This window comes from Bufo bufo, chromosome 7, assembly GCF_905171765.1.
Source record: "Bufo bufo chromosome 7, aBufBuf1.1, whole genome shotgun sequence".
Taxonomy (NCBI): Eukaryota; Metazoa; Chordata; class Amphibia; order Anura; family Bufonidae; genus Bufo; species Bufo bufo.
This window is the reverse complement of record NC_053395.1, coordinates 17,148,113-17,169,970: the sequence shown is the minus strand read 5'-3', so window position 1 is coordinate 17,169,970 and position 21,858 is coordinate 17,148,113. Positions and strand designations below refer to the sequence as shown.

The window sequence follows — 21,858 nt, the reverse complement described above, 5'->3', positions numbered from 1 at the left end:
CAGGCAAGATAAACAAGTTTTCTTAGCTTCTCTTGGGGCTGCGGTCCCCTCCTCAAGTGCCTTTTGTTAGGTCTCAGAGGTCATCTACGTCGGCTATCAAAGTTACGTTCTCTCGAGCCCCACGTTGGGCGCCAAACTGTTAAAGCTGCTCACAATCAGAGACAAATGTATTTGCTCTACTGCTCCAAATTGGTTTAATCCTAGTATTTTACATGCATGGAAGAAACCACACTGACACCAGGCAGGGTCAAAGCAGTTCTCATTTATTAAAGGACGTTAAGCAGTTTTAATATCATCAGAGAGGGTGTTCCTCTACTGAGGCTCATGCCATTGTTTCATTGGCTGAAAAGAGATAACACTTGTCATCTGCGCATTGTGCATTATTTTACAAACTTTGGTATGTAAACTATGTAGACACCTAGGTGCCAGCGCCATGTTGTAATGGCTTCACATTAATATCATGAGATCCTCAACACTGATCAAGAATGATATCCACATCTCTATCACTATGGATGGAACATAACTTCTTCTGTGGAAGAAGACATAGCATTTCTTCCCCTGGTGTATGTGCAGATGAGGTGGTTTCAGGAGCTTGCACATATGCCAAAGAGAGGAATAGTTCTGACCCTGTCCACAGAGGAAGTGACATATCTTCCATAGCCCATGTTGGAAACCTGGAAAATGAGGTGATCAACAGAAGCTGAATTTTAAAAAGAGAAACATCCATTACAAGGTTCCTGGCAGGCTGATCTATGCACCTTCAGAATGGTACTGCGAGTATAATACAGACTTTCTTTTACAGATGGGTCATGTGTAATTATAGTGGCTTTGCAATACCCATTGGGTCACAGAAAACTGCTTTAAAATATAATCAACACCAATGTTAGCCTCTGTGTTGATAATTGTGTCCAAAGTACACTACTAGTTCAGCTTGGCACATGTCATATATTTTGTAGGGGTTAATGTGAATCCAACATCGGGCTTGAGAGTTAAATCTTCCCTGGAAACTCCTGGTGGTGGATAGAAAGTAAATGCTTGAAGAAGTCCAGTGAAGAACAGGAAAAGTTCCATTTTGGCCAAGCTTTCTCCAGCACAAACTCTTTTTCCTGTAGAAAAAGAATATAATGTGTAAAGAATTAAAGGTGCTGAAATGATCATTTGTCCAAAATAGTACTGTCTTGCAGTAATTGAGTATATTAGATAAAATGTTAAGATGAAAACAAATTTTATAGAGTATTACAAAAAATGCTGCCGATTCCAGGACTAGCTGTTTAAGGGGTTCTGCACTTTGTTTAAACTGATGATCTATCCTCTGGATAGATCATCAGCATCTGATTGGCGGGGGTCCAACACCCGGGATCCCCACCGATCTGCTGTTTGAGAAGGCAGCGGCGCTCCATGCAGCGCCACGGCCTTCTCACTGTTTACCGCAGGCCCAGTGACGTCACGACTTGTATCACTGGCCTGGGCGGGGCTCAGCTCTGTTCCCTTGAATGGAGCTTAGCCCCGCCCAGGCCAGTTGATACAAGTCGTGACATCACTCGGCCAGCGGTAAACAGTGAGAAGGCCGCGGCGCTGCTGCCTTCTCAAACAGCTGATCGGCGAGGGTCCTGGGTGTCGGACCCCCGCCGATCAGATGCTGATGATCTATCCAGAGGATAGATCATCAGTTTAAACAAAGTGCAGAACCCCTTTAAGTAGGAAGGCATGGTAACCAAAATTCCTTTTCACCAAATATGGCTGAGCCATATTTCCATTGCTGATGATGATCTTCAAGAGTAGGAGTGCATAAGGGTGTGAGCCCACAGCATTTGAAGGTATTTTGAACTATGGATTTGTCATTGGAAAGTGAAATATCGGTAAAAGGTTAAGGAAACCACTTGGGCTGGCTTGGTCAGGGTATTTACCCAGGCGGAAAACTTTTACCCCGAGACATATACTCTAGACTCAGAGACATATACTGTAGGCCATGTTACATCGCTGAATAATGTTATGGTGTGCCTGAATAAGATCAATTGGTTAAGTATCTCTATAGGACCATAACACAAAGTTTGTGAAGTTTAGGGGAGGTTGTAACATCAGCAATGCACATTGAATATATTATTTCCTGGGTGATTATAATCAACTGCTCAGGGAGAGTTAATTAACATGTAAAATCATATGCTTTAGTATTTTAGGTGTTCTTAATACCAACCTGCTGAGAAAGGCATAAATGCATCATTCGGACAAATTTCTCCCATCTTTATCCAAAAAGTGATTGGGATTGAAATCATATGGTGTTTTCCATTGAGTCTTGTCATTGAGAACTGATGTCAGGAATGGAATAACCTCTGTACCCTGTGAACAATAAATCATCAGATATATTTTTTTACTTTATACATTTCAACATTCTGTATGTAATTATTGGGTTGGAAACAGACCCAATTGCGTTGCCTTTCATACGGATGTTGCAGGTTAATACACATGCTTTATGAGACAGTTTGTCTAAACTAAATGCAACTAAATGCGGTTAAGCATTGCTTTTCAATGGCTTTTGTTAATGCGATGAGTTAAGAAATTTGAGTTAAGAGTGTGAGTGGTTACCCCTGCTACATCTGTACATACTTGCTTAGAAAAGTATGTTACTTAAAACTAAGTTTGCTTAACTCACTTTTGGGATGAAGTATCCTCGAAAATACACATCAGTTGGAGGGGCATGTGACACATTCAGTGGAACAATATTGCCAAATCTCTGTAGTTCATGTATTACTGCATCAGTATAGGCATTTTTTTCCTATCTTCTACTGCTGGCAATTGTCCTGGTTTAATATGCATTTTAATTTCATCTTGTATTTTCTCTGTAAAGCAAAAGAAAAACAATATTTTATTACAGATAATCTAACTCAAACATGCCCATACAACTCAATTGACAGAAAAAATAATTCACTCCGACTTGTATGTTCTATAACATGGGGATTGCTTTATTAAGGGATAGGCTTTCACTTTATTTAGTTCCTTCACATGTAGACATTCTTGTTATTCTATTTTACTTGTTAAACATATTTTAATGAATGCCCATAAAGTTATATAATCATCTTTTATCTATACAAAGGTCTAAAAAAAATAGTCTGCAGGAATTTAAATAATTAAAGGCAGTATGTCACCAGTTAAAACATAGCCCTATCTGAGGGCAGCATAAACTGATGTCAGAGACCCTAATTCAAATGCTGTGTCACTGGCTGAGTTGACCCACTCATTTTGCTGAAATTACTAGTGACCAGTTCAGCATGTACTCCGCTTAATACAAAGGAGTCCTTGTGTTCATGAACATGTGACTTCATCTGGCACCGATGATTGACAGCTTTCTTCCTTCGTACTATTCAAAAAAGTTGAAAAAGGTGCCTGGATGCCTTTCATCGGTTTAGCATAGCATTTCAAGTTATGGATACTAGACATCTGGAGAGTGGCTGTTAATTTATATTTATTGTAATGCTCCACCAAAAAACAGACATATCTCCATTGTATACAGCGATGACCTGGGACATTTGAAATACAAAAAAAAATGGGGAAAATCTACACTTGAATGTCCCTCTTTCCAAACAGTCATTTCTTTGGAATAGACATAAAAATAGTCATTGATATGACCACTCAGAAATTAATTGAAAATGTCTCCTAGAGGGATGGTTCTCACAAGGAAGATAAACAATCTCGTTACAAAGAATATTATGGAACTTAAGTCTAGAAAAGGGGTGCTCTTCTAAAGGTTGTCATTTGGAGAGTGTTCAGTGTCCTTCATTTACAGTCTAATTACAGTGTTAGAAATAAAAATGGGGACAATTGCTGCACCTACATGTAATAACAATTATCAACAATTACTAGCTAGCAACAATTACTTTGAATTTCCGGATACTTCATCATCAACAAAATTCCCCAACGGATTGTTGTAGATGTAGTTTCAGTGCCAGCATCGAAGAGATCCAGGACTGAATGGTACAGATTTGTATCACTAAAATAGGTATTAGGTTTTGTTGACTCCTGAAATCACATAACATTAAAAATTCCACAGGTTACTCACAATGCATTGCCAGTTCGCCTCATCACAATTACCAGTAATCCTATTTCTGCTTTTATAGGAACTTTCCATCTTGTTTCTGGATATGTTTCACATAACAGCAAGTTTTTTTTTGTGTAATCTTAAAAATTCTAGTGGTCTAGAGTGCGAAGGATTAAAGGCGGCTTAGTATGTGACATCTATTGATCTGCTTATTTGTCACTGATTTCAGTCAAGTTTGACCATCATGGTCAGTTGTCATATCATCAGTAGTTAATACGTCACAGCAACTTGGTGTAAATGGTAGAACCCATAACAAATGGCACAAGTAACTGCCTGACGGGTAATAGGAATATAGCTGGCCACAAATTATGTCTTTTATCCAACCTTTTGTGGGTTCACCAGATAATTCACATATAAAAAGAGAAAAATGCCATTCCATGAGGCAGGATTCGATGAGTAAAATTTGGATAGACCGGCACTCAAACAATTCGGAATACACGTAGGAATCAAATAAAATAATTTTATTAGGACAATCAACATATGTCCTGTGTGCACCAGGATAAAATACATAAAATAACATAAAATATATATAGCTTATGTGTAAGCCAGAGAGATAGGTGTCTCTAATCTATCAAGTTCTGACCGCCAACCGCAGCAGACTGCATCCGTGTCCCTCCTGTTAGATAGGGCTATTGATCACAGTCATCTGAGAAGCAGGCAGGAGCCGACAAATATTGTACTTCAAATAGGTTTCAATGACAGTATCTGATGCGTTCACCACTTCATAATCTCACAGTCCTAAATACATGGTAATTGAGGTCTTATATCATCGTCTGAAGAGTCTAAGATGAAGACAATATTTTAGACCGAGATCGATTGTCCGTTATATATAGCGCTATCAGGGTCTCAGTATATTAGATGAACAAAGTCAATTGTCTAGCACTTTAGTAACTCAGTGCTGATACCGCTTGTAGCGGTTCAGTATATTTCCACTTGTGTTGTTACTCACTGCGTCCTCTGTGGGCTCACTCACTCCGGTCTGCGGAAGGACTTCTGCCGTGGCGTCCCACGCTTCAGCCTTTCTCCGCTCCGCTTGTCTCGGGTCCGGTCTTTGCTTGGGTCCCGTCTCAACTCTCGTGAGAAATCTGAATTGCCCACTGCGCTTACGTGAGTCTTCCAACACTTCGTTTTGTCTTGCGTGGATAAAGTGGATATCGTCTCCGTCCTTTAGTACATGGCCATGTACCGCTAATATAATTTTTCACAGGTAATACGTCCAGACGCGTTTCGAGATACCTTATCTCTTCCTCAGTGGGTATAACCTGTGAATGTTAGTCACGTATCCTATATAGTCTCTTCTCGATTAGTTAATTAAGTACACCTGTTTCAGAGTTTCTGTGGGAGAATGAACCCTTTGCTTTTCATTAACCTATTCTTTGCCATGTTGTATTTATATTTCAAAAGTCCTCTTTTGAAGAAGCTTGTAATACTTCTAGATATCTTGCAATACATGTATATACACATATATAGCCATAATTCGAATATTTAAAATAAATAAATAATTACACAAATTTAGTTACACAGATATAAAACATATTTAAAACATACAAATGGTAATGTGTCGGTCCCGACACACACCATTAATATTATAGAAAATTTTACCAGACATTTGACATCCTATAATGCAGGGAAATATCTTTCTATCAATCTTTTAAAGTAGGGTAATCTACGTGTTCTAATATATATATACACCAGGTCTCTACTTATCCACAGTCATCTCAGTGTTGTGGGTTTGTATCGTTCACTATCCTCCTGAGGGGCTGATTGCCTCAAATAAAATTTGGACAATATAAAAATTTGGATAATATAAAAATAGATATATAAAAGAAAAAATATTCACAAATTGAAAGGAGACAAGATAACTAATGAAATAATTATTTTGATCATTCCTTGAGAGATTTTTTCAAAAAATTTTTTTCCAAAAAAACGCATCTTAAAAAACCGCAAATATAAAAAAACCGCAAGAAAAAAACCGCAATGAAAACGCAATGTGCATACAGATTGCGGACTAGTTGCATATACAAATTATATAGAAATTAATAACAAGCGATACGGCAAAGAAATAAAAGAAATATATAAGGCTGTCACAGCAGTTTTAGATTGAGGCAATCAGCCCTCAGGAGGATAGTGAACGATACAAACCCACAACACTGAGATGACTGTGGATAAGTAGAGACCTGGTGTATATATATATTAGATAACGTAGATTACCCTACTTTAAAAGATTGATAGAAAGATATTTCCCTGCATTATAGGATGTCAAATGTCTGGTAAAATTTTCTAGAATATTAATGGTGTGTGTCGGGACCGACACATTACCATTTGTATGTTTTAAATATGTTTTATATCTGTGTAATAAATTTGTGTAATTATTTATTTATTTTAAATATTCGAATATATGGCATTATATGTGTATATACATGTATTGCAAGATATCTAGAAGTATTACAAGCTTCTTCAAAAGAGGACTTTTGAAATATAAATACAACATGGCAAAGAATAGGTTAATGAAAAGCAAAGGGTTCATTCTCCCACAGAAACTCTGAAACAGGTGTACTTAATTAACTAATCGAGAAGAGACTATATAGGATACGTGACTAACATTCACAGGTTATACCCACTGAGAAGAGATAAGGTATCTCGAAACGCGTCTGGACGGATTACCTGTGAAAAATTATATTAGCGGTACATGGGCCATGTACTAAAGGACGGAGACGATATCCACTTATCCACGCAAGACAAAACGAAGTGTTGGAAGACTCACGTAAGCGCAGTGGGCAATTCAGATTTTCACGAGAGTTGAGACGGGACCCAAGCAAAGACCGGACCCGAGACAAGCGGAGCGGAGAAAGGCTGAAGCGTGGGACGCCACGGCAGAAGTCCTTCCGCAGACCGGAGTGAGTGAGCCCACAGAGGACGCAGTGAGTAACAACACAAGTGGAAATATACTGAACCGCTACAAGCGGTATCAGCACTGAGTTAACTAAAGTGCTAGACAATTGACTTTGTTCATCTAATATACTGAGACCCTGATAGCGCTATATATAACGGACAATCGATCTCGGTCTAAAATATTTCCTTCATCTTAGACTCTTCAGACGATGATATAAGACCCTCAATTACCATGTATTTAGGACTGTAGAATATGAAGTGGTGAACGCATCAGATAACTGTCATTGAACCTATTTGAAGTACAAATATTTGTCGGCTCCTGCCTGCTTCTCAGATGACTGTGATCCAATAGCCCTATCTAACAGGAGGGACACGGATGCAGTCTGCTGCGGTTGGCGGTCAGAACTTGATAGATTAGAGACACCTATCTCTCTGGCTTACACATAAGCTATATATATTTTATGTTATTTTATGTATTTTATCCTGGTGCACACAGGACATATGTTGATTGTCTAATAAAATTATTTTATTTGATTCCTACGTGTATTCCGAATTGTTTGAGTGCCGGTTCTATCCAAATTTTACTATATCCACTAGAACCAAAGGGGTGATTCTTTGAACCTGGTGCACATATCGTGACAAATCAGAGTGAGCCATCTGCTTATCACTTTTCTGTATAGGATTCGATGAGTGCTCTCCTTTTTAGATTTTTGTATTAACCTCACCTTGTATTTATAGAATACCGGTTGCACCTTCATTATATGCAGGCAGAGCATTCACCTCCTAACTTCTACTAACAGGAATCCTTTGATCCTTTCCAATGTTGTCACTCAATCCACTGATTTACAGGACTGCAAGTTTGCCACAATTTACCGGCCACTTGTTTGCACCCAGAGTTGACGAGTTCACATAGTCCACACTGGTGTCACTATGGCTTCCAAAAGAGCTGATGATATCACACAGCTAACATAATTCTTTCAGGTATACAAAGTCTTTACAAATACTTGGGCTCTCACAGGATTGAAGGTCTCACAAAACCTAGCACTATCACATAACTTTCCTCAGCCAGATCACGACTCTTTTTCCATAATGCTATTTGGCCCTTACCACTCTGCATCTTTGTCAAACTTTAGCTGACTCACTCACAGTTGATACTTAGACCATGCTCCCAACTATTCTGATTAGCAGTGGGACAATCCTATGTTCTGTCCGCTGTCCAGCACTGTCAGGATGGCTGTTTCATGGTCCTGACTTCAACCAAATCTGCAGGGAGCCATCAGCTCCCGGTTCCTTCATTACCTTGCCATTGGTGGTTTTGTGCAGACAGACACAAAGTAGTGTGACAATAAACTTTGGAATTTTATTGAGTGCTGAAGGAGAAACTATATTTATTCCTGCTGTAGATCCAAGATTTATTTTCTCAAGACCATTTGGATTGGTGAGATGACTCTACTTTCTTGCTTGTTCATTAGGAGGTATGTACCCTCTCTACTACTACTTTATTGGGAAAGAGGTTAAAGAATTTGTCATGGAATTTAATGGAAAGTAAGTAAATATTCTCTTCTCTCCTGGATGGCAAATTGTATGGCAAATATTATCAATAAAGAATAACAAAAAAATTATACTTTATCCTTCTCCATCCACCGACATGGACAGCACTCTTCCTCCTTATTCCTCCTGCCTTTGGACACTCCGCTCGGCCTAGCTGTGGCATTACGAGCAGCAGCCAAGCTTTATCTCAATATAAGCCTGCAGAGTGTTGTGCCTCCAGCACAACCAAGCAAGGTGAGCATATCTCCTCTAGGACTACACAGATCTAGCCGAGCAGTACTCCCTATGTACACTCTCTCTCTCTCCTATTGCAAATCATGGAATTCTAAAATGGATACCATAAAAAGTTCTAAATGCTTTTTGTATGATTTACTAGGCCAGAAGTATGGCCTAGATTATCCCAATATTAATAACTCCTCTTCAAGAACATGTTGCATCTCTCACCTGTTAAAGACACTCACCTGTTCCTGTTTCAAAAGATATGCATCAATATATCCGGTAAGGTCATTGGCATTAAACTCCAGTCTTCGTTTCTTCACACATTTTACGATTAAAATCTTTTAGATTTTCAATGTTCTGCATTACTGCTTATGTAGACCCAAGAGTTTTCAATAAAGGATAATAAGTAACAGCTGTTGAATAAATAACTCCAATTTAACCACCTCAGCCCCCTATGGCTTAAACACCCTGAAAGACCAGGCCACTTTTTACACTTCTGACCTACACTACTTTCACCGTTTATTGCTCGGTCATGCAACTTACCACCCAAATGAATTTTACCTCCTTTTCTTCTCACTAATAGAGCTTTCATTTGGTTGGTAATTCATTGCTGCTGACATTTTTACTTTTTTTTGTATTATCGAAATTTAACGATTTTTTTGCAAAAAAATGACATTTTTCACTTTCAGTTGTAAAATTTAGCAAAAAAAACAACATCCATATATAAATTTTGCTCTAAATTTATTGTTATACATGTCTTTGTTAAAAAAAAAATGTTTGGGTAAAAAAAAATGGTTTGGGTAAAAGTTATAGCGTTTACAAACTATGGTACAAAAATGTGAATTTCCGCTTTTTGAAGGAGCTCTGACTTTCTGAGCACCTGTCATGTTTCCTGAGGTTCTACAATGGCCAGACAGTATAAACACCCCACAAATGACCCATTTCGGAAAGTAGACACCTAAGGTATTCGCTGATGGGCATAGTGAGTTCATAGAACTTTTTATTTTTTGTCACAAGTTAGCGGAAAATGATGATTTTTTATTTTTTTTTTCTTACAAAGTTCATATTCCACTAATTTGTGACAAAAAATAAAAAGTCTCAATGAACTCACTATGCCCATCAGTGAATACCTTGGGGGTGTCTTCTTTCCAAAATGGGGTCCTTGTGGGGTAGTTATCTGCCCTGGCATTCTAGGGGCCCAAATGTTGGTAAGGAGTTTGAATCAATTCTGTAAAAATGACCAGTGAAATCCGAAAGGTGCTCTTTGGAATGTGGGCCCCTTTGCCCACCTAGGCTGCAAAAAAGTGTCACACATGTGGTATCTCTGTATTCAGGCGAGTTGGGAATGTGTTTTGGGGTGTCATTTTACATATACCATGCTGGGTGAGATAAATATCTTGGTCAAATGCCAACTTTGTATAAAAACATGGGGAAAAACGTTGTCTTTTGCCAAGATATTTCTCTCACCCAGCATGGGTATATGTAAAATGACACCCCAAAACACATTCCCCAACTTCTCCTGAATACGGGGAGATACCAGATGTGTACACTTTTTTGCAGCTAGTGGCAACGGGGCCCACATTCCAAAGAGCACCTTTCGGATTTCACGGTCATTTTTTACAGAATTTGATTTCAAACTCCTTACCACACATTTGGGCCCCCTAGAATGCCAGGGCAGTACTAACTACCCACAAGTGACCCCATTTTGGAAAGAAGACACCCCAAGGTATTCGCTGATGGGATAGTGAGTTCATGGAAGTTTTTATTATTTTGTCACAAGTTAGTGGAATATTAGACTTTGTAAGAAAAAATAATAAAAAAATCATTATTTCCACTAACTTGTGACAAAAAATAAAAAATTCTAGGACTCGCCATGCCCCTCACGAATACCTTGGGGTGTCTTCTTTCCAAAATGGGGTCACTTGTGGGTAGTTATACTGCCCTGGCATTTTCCAGGGGCCCTAATGTGTGGTAAAGTAGGTAAATGACCTGTGAAATCCGAAAGGTCGCTCTTTGGAATGTGGGCCCCTTTGCCCACTAGGCTGTAAAAAAGTGCCACACATGTGGTATCGGCCGTACTCAGGAGAAGTTGGGGAATGTGTTTTGGGGTGTCATTTTACATATCCCATGCTGGGTGAGATAAATATCTTGGTCAAATGCCAACTTTGTATAAAAAAAATGGGAAAAAGTTGTCTTTTGCCAATATATTTCTCTCACCCAGCATGGGTATATGTTAAAATGACACCCCAAAACACATTCCCCAACTTCTCCTGAATACGGCGATACCAGATGTGTGACACTTTTTTGCAGCCTAGATGCGCAAAGGGGCCCACATTCCTTTTATGAGGGCATTTTTAGACATTTGGATCCCAGACTTCTTCTCACGCTTTAGGGCCCCTAGAATGCCAGGGCAATATAACTACCCACATGTGACCCCATTTTGGAAAGAAGACACCCCAAGGTATTCAATGAGGGGCATGGCGAGTTCATAGAAATTTTATTTTTTTGGCACAAGTTAGCGGAATTGATTTTATTTATTTTTTTCTCACAAAGTCTCCCTTTCCGCTAACTTGGGACAAAAATTTCAATCTTTCATGGACTCAATATGCCCCTCATGGAATACCTTGGGGTGTCTTCTTTCCGAAATGGGGTCACATGTGGGGTATTTATACTGCCCTGGCATTCTAGGGGCCCTAAAGCGTGAGAAGAAGTCTGGAATATAAATGTCTAAAAAATTTTACGCATTTGGATTCCGTGAGGGGTATGGTGAGTTCATGTGAGATTTTATTTTTTGACACAAGTTAGTGAAATATGAGACTTTGTAAGAAAAAAAATGGAGCTTTACAGGGGGTGATCAATGACAGAGGGGTAATCAATGACAGGGGGGTGATCAGGGAGTCTATATGGGGTGATCACCACAGTCATTGATCACGCCCCTGTAAGGCTCCATTCAGACGTCCGTATGCGTTTTGCGGATCCGAACAGTCTATCAGTGGATCCGTAAAAATCATGCTGACATCTGAATGGAGCTTTACAGGGGGTGATCAATGACAGGGGGGTAATCAATGACAGGGGGGTTATCAGGGAGTCTATATGGGGTGATCAGGGGTGATCAAGGGTGATCAAGGGTGAATAAGGGGTTAATAAGTGACAGGGGGGGGTGTAGTGTAGTGGTGCTTGGTGCAACATATTACTGAGCTATCTGTGTCCTCTGGTGGTCGATCCAAACAAAGGGGACCACCAGAGGACCAGGTAGCAGGTATATTAGACGCTGTTATCAAAACAGCGTCTAATATACCTGTTAGGGGTTAAAAAAAACACATCTCCAGCCTGCCAGCGAACGATCGCCGCTGGCAGGCTGGAGATCCACTCGCTTACCTTCCGATCCTGTGAACGCGCGCGCCTGTGTGCGCGCGTTCACAGGAAATCTCGCGTCTCGTGAGATGACGCATATATGCGTGACTGTGCGCAGGGCTGCCACCTCCGGAACGCGAATCTGCGTTAAGCGGTCCGGAGGCGGTTAAATTGTCTTGAAAAAAAAATGCAGATATGTTTAATGTCTGTGGGAGCAAGCACTAGGATATTTCCCCTCACACTCCAAAAAGCATGTATAAGTTGATCTATGACCTATGAAATTGGTCCTAGTTGTGAAGTAAGAAAATCATATGAATATTAGACCTTTGTACAGTGCTACAGTGCATGGTGGTGCTAGATAGGAAAAATAAAACCGGTTGTCTGGCTGTTTTTCTTTTCCAAACAAAGTCAGAATGATGAAAAGAAAAGTGATACCTCCCACTGCCCTTTTTTTATATTCCTTCCAGGATCCTCCTGGTCTCCCTCAACAACAGGAGGGTAAAGATAAAGAGATCTTTTTGTTTAAATGAAGTGCAAAAATCTTCAGGGTTTGTCGTGGCTGTTGGGAATAACTAAAGGCTTTCTTTGAGAGTGTTCTGTTCAGGAGAGTCATTGTTTCCAATGGATTTAGTGTTTACAGTGAAGGTCATGATTGTATGTGACATTGGTCTACACAGAAGTGCCTGGACAGGTGATTTTCCCTCCACATTCCAAATCTACAACTGACGTCATTAAAACAAAATTACATAATCAACCAATGAGCATGTATGTTTAGTTTTAAAAATACCAGTGGACGTGCATGTTTAGGTTTAAAATTTTGTACTATCTAATTAGATAGTCTCCATATGTCAATAAGTAAATATGGTATAAAAAAAAAGAAAAAAATGACTGTAGAAGAGTTAAAAAAGAGATGAAATAAGAGACAGGAAAGAAATGTTGGTCTCATGGTTACTCCGACCACAGCTGCTTCCATGTGGCAGCAGCATCCGGTTGCCAGTGGAACGAGGGCTGCTGATTGGTCTCTACTGACTTCGGAGCCATGGGTTAATGAGGAGGTGTGGCTGGGCTACCGAGCATCAGGGCTCACTGCCGGCAACTCCACCCGGCATGCAGGCATGCCAGCGTAAATTGCCTTCCTTCTGATTTAAAAGGCAGACACCTAAAGACTCCTTTGACTTTGGATTTCTGTATCAGTACTGCAACTATGTTTTTGGGCTTTGATGATTTGGTATTGTATTTGATCTCCTGGTTTTAAAATTTGGTGTTTGGATTTTCCGTTTGCCATTGTTTTTTTTGTACGTCTTGGTCCTACTGACTTTTGACCTTTTTTCTCTATGACTACTCTACTAGTATTTGTCCGGCTTGTTTTTTTCCCTGTCTGTGTGTTGCCCTCACATGTTGTTCAGTGTAGGGACTGTCACCCAGTTGTGGGGTCACATCTAAGGATGACCATGCAAATAGATAGGGATAGTGGGTCCAGGCAGTTTAAGGCTGCACTATCCCTGTTTGTGTGTGACGGTAGTTGCTATCCTGACAGCTTGGGGAAGTTATGAATGAATGAATGAATCAATCAATTGAGGTAACATCATCCTTGATATTAGTAGGTTCACTCATCAAAAGAAGAGCTATAATATTTTCTGGGTCTGGTAATATGCATGAAGCTTCATCTCTGGATCTGAAACAAGGATATATATTATTTATATAACACTTGGTGCCTTGGCAAGTGACCAGAAGAAGTTGTTAAGATTTGCAATCCAGAAGTGCTGTGACCCAAAGCCTGGTGGTGACATAGAGGAATCTGTGCCTGTTTCAGCAAGAGATGACCCAGAAGGATGTTTTGCACCCCCGCAACCCCAACATTGTAAACATTAGAGGACTCTGGTGCCAGAAAGGCTTGTGAGTAAATTTTATTTCTTTTTTTTATTGTTGCTTGTCGGTGCACTTATCTTTTAGTACAGCTAGTGGGAAAGGTATTATAAAAAAAGTTGTTGTTAATGATTGGTTAATTAAATATATAAAAAGTCATGGTTGACCTTATGAGATCCAACGGAATATAGACATTCATGCGATAAAATGAAATGTTTTCCTGATAGGAAGGCATTTGTTAAGAAAATTAAAGAGAAAATGAATGGTAGTGAAGGGTTCGTTGTCCTGTTAAATTGATAGAGATAGTCACGCAAAAAGATGAGGAACTTAAAACAACAGACAGAAATATATGAAATTGCCCAGAAAGAGTGGAATGATAAAATGGCTGAACTTAGATTACATGCAGTTGTAGTGCCCCGGTGAGGGGTGCTTTGAAGTTAACTTGCATTGGCTTATATGTATTGTTTACTGTGTAATTGCATTTTATGTGTATTTTGTGATCTGGATTAGCTGTTATTATGTCTGAAAACCTGTTTTTGTCTGGAAAAACTGCTGTGTCATTTCCATTGAATATCATTGAAGCTTTAATGCAAGGCTGTGAGAGACGGGAGTTGCAACATTGTATTTGTTTGTGCTGAGCTTCTCCACTCTACTTCTCCAACTAGAAGGTTCTAGTTTAGCCAGATGGCAGTCAGAGCCCCTAGTGTTCTGCAGTTAGGGAACAGTGTTTAGAAGAGGAGACTCTGCCAGACTATTGAGTGACCAGAAGAAGACACTGAGAGAGGGATACTCTGTCAGACTAATTGAGTGACCAGAAGAAGATGCTGAGATGGGGATACTTTTCCACAGATGCTGGTCACCAGTCTTTGGCCAGGGTACCAGCCTTCTGAGAGAGAGAATGACAGCTTGCTCAGGCCTTTCCTCAGCATCAAACCCTTCTTCTGCAAGGGAGGAGACTGGAGAAGCCAGCCCTATGCCTTGTTTGTATTCTTTTGTACCTGAATTCATCCAGCAAAGAAGCATACTGGTTTACTGCAGACCCTGACTCTCTGGACTTATTTCCCATTGGGGTGCACCACGCCATACCATCCTTTCCGGAGAGCAGTAACATGTGGTGACACCTCGCAGTGTCCGGGGGACCCCAAACCCGGCCACTGCACAGTAATAGCTAATGAGAAAGCTAAACTTTGTGAGCATTTATCTAATGCTAATGAGAAATTGTCAGTAAAAATACAGAATGTAGAGAAGGAGTTGGTGGAATATCAACATTCACTAATATTGAATTTACTAAATTGGCTGAAAAATATGTTGTGAATAATGTAGATCAAGATGTAACATCAAAACATGTTGATCACAATACCATTTAACCTTGGGATGATCTACATATTATTAACAATATTCCAGCAGCTCCTACTACTACTATAGTTGTATTCAATTCTGATAATACTGGGGAAGTGAAGCTTATCACAGAGCAGTTAAAACCACAAGAGATGGATGTTATTGGTAAAGAAATTGGTCAGGTCCCACAGCATGATGTCAGATGATTCATTAAATGGTTTGTGATTTGCACATAGTTATTGAGACTTATAACTTGAATGTGGAGGATATGGATAAAGTTTTGCAAAGAGTGGTCGGAAATGGATTGTAAATTAGAGTTATGCAAAATTGTGAACAGCTAAGGCTACTTTCACACTTGCGTTCGGAGCGGATCCGTCTGGTGTCTGTACAGACGGATCCGCTCCTATAATGCAAACGCTTGCATCCGTTCAGAACGGATCCGTCTGCATAACAGTTTTTTTCAGATCTGATTTTTCACTTCGTGAAAACTCTGATCCGACAGTATATTCTAACACAGAGGCGTTCCGATGGTGATGGGGACGCTTCAAGTTAGAATATACTAAAAGAACTGTGTACATGACTGCCCCCCTCCCTCCCCTGTATTTAACTCATTGGTGGCCAGTGCAGCCGCCCCCCCCTCCCTCCCCTGTATTTGACTCATTGGTGGCCAGTGAGGCCGGCCCCCCCTCCCTCCCTTGTATTTAACTCATTGGTGGCCAGTGCGGCCCGCCCCCCTCCCTCCCCTGTATTTAACTTATTGGTGGCCAGTGCGGCCCGCCCCCTCCCTCCCCTGTATTTAACTTATTGGTGGCCAGTGCGGCCGGGCCCCCCTCCCTCCCCTGTATTTAACTCATTGGTGGCCAGTGCGGCCGGCCCCCCCTCCCTCCCCTGTATTTAACTCATTGGTGGCCAGTGCGGCCCGCCCCCCTCCCTCCCCTGTATTTAACTTATTGGTGGCCAGTGCGGCCGGGCCCCCCTCCCTCCCCTGTATTTAACTCATTGGTGGCCAGTGCGGCCGGCCCCCCCTCCCTCCCCCCTAATTAAAATGACCGACCCCCCATAATTGGTGGCAGCGGAGAGTTCCGATCGGAGTCCCAGTTTAATCGCTGGGACTCCGATCGGTAACCATGGCAACCAGGATGCTACTGCAGTCCTGGCTGCCATGGTTACTTAGCAATTTTAGAAGCATTATACTTACCTGCGATGTCGATGACCGGCCGGTCGCTCCTCCTACTGGTAAGTGACAGGTCTGTGCTATAAGTAATGCGCCGCACAGACCTTTCACTTACCAGTAGGAGGAGCGCCCGGCCGGTCACAGACATCGCAGGTAAGTATAATGCTTCTAAAATTGCTAAGTAACCATGGCAGCCAGGACTGCAGTAGCGTCCTGGTTGCCATGGTTACCGATCGGAATCCCAGCGATTAAACTGGGACTCTGATCGGAACTCTCCGCTGCCACCAATGATGGGGAGGTCGGTCATTTTAATTAGGGGGGGAGGGAGGGGGAGCCGGCCGCACTGGCCACCAATGAGTTAAATACGGGGGGAGGGAGGGGGGGCCGTCGCACTGGCCACCAATGAGTTAAATACAGGGGAGGGAGGTAGGGGGGCCGGCCGCACTGGCCACCAATGAGTTAAATACAGGGGAGGGAGGGGGAGGGCGGCCACCAATGAGTTAAATACAGGGGAGGGAGGGAGGGGGGCCGTACTGGCCACCAATAGTTAAATACAGGGGGGGAGGGGGTCTGCCCCCTGCTGCCTGGCAGCACCTGCCAGACAGCAGGGCGCAGTCATGTACACAGTTATTTTAGTATATTCTAACTTGAAGCGTCCCCATCACCATGGGAACGCCTCTGTGTTAGAATATACTGTCGGATCTGAGTTTCACGATCTAACTCAAATCCGATGGTATATTCTTACATAGAGGCGTTCCCATGGTGATGGGGACGCTTCAAGTTAAAATATATTATCGGATTGGAGAAAACTCAGATCTGATGGTATATTAATAGGAACTCCTGACTTTACATAAAAAGTCAATGGGGGATGGATCCGTTTGCAATTGCACCATATTGTGTCAACGTCAAACGGATCCGTCCCCATTGACTTGCATTGTAAGTCTGGACGGATCCGTTTGGCTCCGCACGGCCAGGCGGACACCAAAACACTGCAAGCTGCGTTCGGGTGTCCGCCTGCTGAGCGGAACGGAGGCCAAACGGAGCCAGACTGAGGCATTCTGAGCGGATCCGCATCCACTCAGAATGCATTGGGGCTGTACGGATCCGTTCAGGGCCGCTTGTGAGAGCCTTCAAACGGAACTTACAAGCGGAACCCCAAACGCAAGTGTGAAAGTAGCCTAAGGAAAGTAGAGGACATTCTTAGAGAAATGTTAATGGTTTGTATGGTGGTGCCTCAAATACAGTACGTATATATTTATGTGGGAAAGTTAAGCAAAGAAAGCAATAGTATCCATATGAGTTGTCTAATAGAATTGCTATTGATGTGCTTAGTGGCAATCCTGGTTTTGAATATGGTGGTTTGGTTCATAGGGTGATGTTGTAAGAGGCTTTTGATGAATATGTGGAAGATGGAATTCGGTCTGTAACTCCAGATCCCACGATATTAAATGATTTTTTGTTAGAGGATAATTTGTCCAACGAAAAAATCCCAGCAACCGTTCTGGTCTTCAATATGTTATACTCTTTATTTCCACTAGAAAATTTACAGGACGCGTTTTGGCCTGTCCAGCCTTTCTCAACTGCAAGGCGGTTGAGAAAGGCTGGACGGGCCGAAACGCGTCCTGTAAATTTTGTAGTTGAAATAAAGAGTATAACATATTGAAGACCAGAACGCTTGCTGGGATTTTTTTCGTTGGATTTGATATGGGGATTGTCCCTTCCCGTGCAGCGTGAACAAGGATTGTGAGCTGTTGATTTTCCTTTCAGAGGATAATTTGTGGCAAAGGAAGAATAGAGATGGTAGTTTTAATGTTGATGCAGCCAGACTATTCAGAGTTGAGGGGCAGAACAGGAACACAAATGTTGACTTCCACAGACTCCGGATGGGAAATGTTGCTCAGATAATCACCGCACCCACCTCAGCCAGAGATTAGTTGAGAGGTCATTTCGTGTGCATATGGAGGGACCAATAACTAGAGAACAGGAGACCCAGAAACATTGAAATAGGAGCAGCGGGTAAGTGGTGAGACATGACTAAATTTGTCAAAATTGCTTACCTTTTACCATTATTTATGAGCCAGACAACCCCTTTAAATATACATAATGTTTGATAATAGATTCAATCTCTTGCATGGAAAAAGAATGTCATATGTGGGCGGATGCTGGAGGGTCTGTCACAGGATAATACTGTAGAGAAGAGGTGGAGCATGGAGAAGGCACTGTATCTGGCTATAATTTGTGGTAATGTGGATGGTTTTAGCTAGGTGCATTATGGACTGTTCTGGCTCTGGGAATAAGGGCTACAACTGGCTGGAAGTGCTCTTGAAGGCAATCTAGCAGCTGCTTTTTGCATATGAAACTAAGCGCAGTGACTGGTAAGGCTTTCAAACACACTTCAAACAGTGCATCTTGTGAGCCAGAGCCCCTTTGCCCCACTGCAAAGTTTATCATCTTTCAACTTGTGATTTACAGGGTCAGGCTCTTCATGCCCGGACCAGTGATATTGCTCAAGAGGCACGTGACAGAATTCTGGTGCATGCACAGTACAGCACCAGAACATGAAACCATACTGTACATGTGCCAGAGTCCTAGTATGTGGAGCTAGTGTAAAATGATAGGGCCAGGTGTGGGCTGCATTCAGAAAAAGGGCCCTGACAATCACAAGGCAAAAGGAGTGGCTAACTTTGCAGAGGGACGACAGAGGGGATGTGCATCAAACTGATAATTTGCATATCTAAACAAATATGGTTTTCTCCCAGTCCTGTAACAGATTGCCAAACAATCTTTTTTTTAAATGTTTCTGAAAGCCCTACCAGCCCCTACGTGGGGGCACTGTGGCATAATCGAAAGAATCATTGCAGAATGGTTTCTACAGCATCTTGGGTGTAGTACTGTATCCAGATCCTAGTAGTATTAGCAACTATTACTTCAGAGAGAGAAATGGCCAATGGACAAGAGCAGCACCATTTCTAGAGTACTCTTCATAGCTGTGAATTATAAGGTAATCATTTCCTCTAAGCTACATAATTAAAGGAGTCCTTCGGGTTAACCCTACACATGGCCTGACTTGCGGAGAGAAGCATATTACCTACTCCCTTACACTGGGTTATGGCACCTTTGCTCCCCACTGCAGTTACAGAGCTCTGGTCCCTACACATCAACATCAGTGATGAGCAGCAGGGGCAATATTTAAATTTGCGATATTTCGCGAATATTTGGGCGAATATTCGTCATATATTCGCAAATTCGTGATCTCCGGTCATTATTTTCTTGATTGCAAAACTCGGCAATCGGAAAAATTGTGCTAAATTTAAAAGATTTGCAATGCGAAAATTTGCGATCAACACTACTCCTAAAGTCAAGATATTGCAGCCTTTTCATTGGCCCACAAGCAAGAAGCAGTGAGGGATCATGTGTACTGATGAAAAAAATCCAGAATATTCGCGATTACGAAGATATAGCACTATATTCTAGATATTCGCGAATTCTCGAAGTACCAATATTTGCGATAAAAATTTGCGATTAGAATATTCGCGATCAACACTAATCAACATGTGGTTTGATGGCTGCTGCAAGCAATCACTGTCCTGAACAATGACATTTGCCCTTGGCTCATGTGACCCACTGACATGATGAAAGAAGATGCGTCACCACTGTGACCCATAATTGGCTGCATTGGCCGTCAAACCAGATGTTAACATGTTGGGATCAGAACTGTATGGTGGCAGTGGGGAAGTGAAGGAGCAGAAACTCAGTGTTGGTGAGCAGGGAAGCATGCTCCATGCTCCCCTCTACAGGTCTGGCCAAATGGGGGGGGGGGGGGGGTCTGCCTGAAAGGCCAATGAAGATGGAAAACCCCTATAGGTAAATGACAAAGCTCCTCATACTGTTGTTCTATGACCTACAAGGAATTTCCACAAGGTACTTTAGAGTACAATGACCATTATTCCATATGTAAAGAGCCTATACTAATGAAACTCACTAAGAGACTGAATGCATAACATTGGGAAGTTTTCTCACCAGTGCTTTGGGTTCACCCGCGATTTTAGCATTTTCATCTAACATTCTGATTAATTTTTGAAATGTTGGGTCATCATACTCAAACCTGTTCCCAAAGATAATGGAGCAGATGACATTGGATACAGCACTGTTTACTATTAGGTGTGGAGTGAATGGTTTGCCTAGAAGATAAGAAATAATATAGAAATTATAACAATTAAACAAAAGTACAAGAGTAAAAAAAAAATATACAATACAAAAGATCATGTCTAGGCACACTTGAGTCAGACAACACTACTTAATGAAGCTGAAGACAGAAGAGCACTGCTACAACTTCCATAGCTAATCTGCAGCAAATGTTTGGTGGTATATGTTTGTTAGTTTAGTCTATAGTTCTAGCTAAGGATGAGCGAACCAGTTCAGACCAAACCCGGTTTGGTCCGAACTTTGGTATTTTTCAGATGTTCATTTCGGATGAATCCACTACTGGTAATTTTCTGATTTTCAGATAAGTCAGGTTTGTTTTGGATGAATCCACTAAAACGGTAGATAACGCCATTTTGGTGCACATTTTGGAGGGAAAAAAGCAATATACAGGCTAGGGTAACAATTTACCTGTGAGTGTAACAGCCGGTTCAGACCTGAGCGTTTTACAGCGCGTTCCTACACTCTGTAAAACACTCAACAAGGAGAAACCAATGCTTCCCTATCGGCATGGTTCTCACCTGGGCGTTTTACAGCGCGTACGATCGCGCTGTAAAACGCCCAACGCCCCAAGAAGTTCAGGAGCTTCTTTGGGGCGTAGTGTCTCGCGTTCCCGTACATAGACTTCCGGGAACGCGCGACAATGGGCGTTCGCTTGTCTCCGTGGCGCGATTGTAAACGCCCGTACAATCGCGCATACAGAGCGTACGTTCAGTACGCTCTGGTGTGAACCCAGCGTTAATGCGATATTAAGGGTCAGGCCTCAATCATCCATTTCTGTATGTTGAGTTTCTATACAGTTGGAATTATATATATATTTTTGGGGGACTATATATATATTTTTGGGGTTCAGTTTAATTAAACCAGCATATAGGGGCTCAGTACACTAATACACAGGCTAGGGCAACTACTTTCCTGTGAGTGATAAAGTGAAATTGAGCAATAGGCCTCAATCATCTGTTTCGATGAATTCTATTTCCACATGGTTCAAATTTAAATTTTTGGGGACTTCTTTAATATCATTAAATCAGCATATAGGTGATCATTACACCAATACACAGGCTATGGCAACTACTTTCCTGTGAGTGATAATATGAAATTGAGCATCAAGCCTCAGTCGTCTGTTTCCATGAATTCTATTTCTACACAGCTAGAATTTAAACATTTT

At 41.4% G+C, this 21,858-nt stretch overlaps 1 pseudogene; it reads right to left on the bottom strand.

Moving 5' to 3' along the window:
- Positions 1–242: 242 nt before the first annotated feature.
- The window catches only part of LOC121008307, a 46,671-nt pseudogene continuing 25,055 nt past the window's right edge, over positions 243–21,858 (bottom strand).